Source organism: Bison bison, unplaced genomic scaffold (genome assembly GCF_000754665.1).
Source record: "Bison bison bison isolate TAMUID 2011002044 unplaced genomic scaffold, Bison_UMD1.0 scf7180017864363, whole genome shotgun sequence".
Taxonomy (NCBI): Eukaryota; Metazoa; Chordata; class Mammalia; order Artiodactyla; family Bovidae; genus Bison; species Bison bison.
Genome location: NW_011494935.1, coordinates 3,682,904 through 3,684,864, shown reverse-complemented (window position 1 = coordinate 3,684,864; position 1,961 = coordinate 3,682,904). Strand labels below are relative to the sequence as shown.

Below are 1,961 nucleotides of genomic sequence, written 5' to 3'. Positions count from 1 at the left end.
GGAAGTCCTCCAATCCCTTATGTTTCAGGGCATAGAAACTGAGGCCCAGAGAGGGAAAAGGGCTTACCTAAATTTACAAAGCCAGCTACCACTTCAGAGCCCATCCTAGAGGCAGAAAGTCTTGCTTAGAATATTCTCCCTCCTAGGGACAATATTTCATTCCTAGGAGAGAAGCTATTCATTGCAAAGTGACTGAGTCAGTTTGTCGCGAGATCTTGAACAAGTGGCTTATTTCTGCTCTGGGCCTTTGCTTTGGCATCTTCCCGGACAGGGGCTGGGGTAGATAATCTCTGGTCATGTAACACTCTGGTCTCTGGTATGATCATGTCGCCACTGTCCCAGCCTTAAGAACATGGCGTGAAATTAAGACTTATTGAGACTTGCAAAATGTCCCCCAAAATTACATCCCACACTTCTTATCCAGGAAGCTACTGTAGGAGAGTGAAAAAAATAAAATAAAAGGAAGGCATGGATTTGTAAAGTGAAGTGAAGTCACTTAGTGGTGTCCAACTCTTTGCAACCCCATGGACTGTAGCCTATCAGGCTCCTCAATGCATGGGATTCTCCAGGAGGAATACTGGAGTGGGTTGGCATTTCCTTCTCCAGGAGATCTTCCCAACCCAGGGATTGAACCCAGGTCTCCCACATTGTAGGCAGACACTTTACCGTCTGAGCCACCAGGGAAGTCCAAAGCAGAAGATAAAACACAGGAGACAAACAGAATCACCATGATGGTTATAAAGGAAAATCCTGGGCTGTAAAGTGTGTACACAAGTTGGAACGGGAGGAGGGAGGGCTCTGGGACTTACGTCTTCAGGAAAATAAATGGGAGAGGTAAATTATCTGATATATTTGATAATGTACAAATCAGTGATGTAGAAAACTAAGCAAATAAAATTATTAATATCTCCAGTAAGAAAAGTGTATATAACAAAGGAAGTATAATTATAGTATGGTGCTTAGCTTAGCAGTAAATAATAGTTATAATACTTAAAGGAGTGAATTTTGGTTTAGTCAAAAACTATGTTTAAACAGCATAAGGGAGAAAACAGGGTGATGCAAGAGGGCTGAATCCTTGTCTTGAGTGATGCAAGAGGGCTGAATCCTCATCTGTCATAATAGGAATTCAAAAGGCAATGTCTGAAATTGACGGGACCTGCCTGGTGGTTCAGTGACTGGGACTCTGAGCTTTCACTGCAAGGGGCACAGGTTCAATCCCTGGTGAGGGAACTAGAATCCTGCATGCTGTATAGCACAGTACAAAAAAAAAAAGAAAGAAAACAAACATCTTTAAAACAGATAAAAATAAGCTACGTAAGCATATTATCTTTTAATGTCACTTCCAGAAGAAATAGCCAAAAGAGTTTGGGGGAGGGGAGGGGGTTGATGTGGAGGATGGGTAGTGCTGAAGATCACACACGGTTTTTCATTATAAGCTTTATGTTATTACTTGACTTTATAACAATGTGAGTATATCATTTTTATTATTCTTTAAATGAAAACAAAAACAGTGTAGCCTGGAGCAAAGCACATGAGCTCTGGATCTTCATGGCCTCATTCAAATCCCAGCCTTGCCACAATAATTGCCTGCCTTAGTCACCCTGTGAACTTCTCTGAGCTCCCTTTCCTCCTCATATCTATTTGGTTAGGATGCTATGAGATTAAGTAATGTGTGGAAAGCTCCTGGCCCAGGCCTGGTACACAGGGAGCCCTCAGCAGAAGAGCTGTGCCCATCGTCTGCCAGTGCTGCTCAGGCTTGCGGCACCAACACTCAGAACTGATGCCTCACTTCTCACCTGCTAATGTGCTGCCCCGAATCCTCTAGCATAGTTACAAATCACCACCAGCAGTCTGAAGTATCTCTGCCCTTGTAACTTTCCATTCAGGCCACGTATTTGAATGAAACCATGGATCGAGTCTCTCCATCCACAGCTTGTCCCCATCAGTGGTCACTGGGCTCA

General features: G+C 43.4%; 1 protein-coding gene across 1 annotated transcript in view; it reads left to right on the top strand.

Annotated features, from left to right (window-relative positions):
• C1QTNF2 (C1q and tumor necrosis factor related protein 2) overlaps window positions 1-1,961 on the top strand; it is a 23,215-nt gene that overhangs the window by 15,060 nt on the left and 6,194 nt on the right. The window lies entirely within an intron of this gene.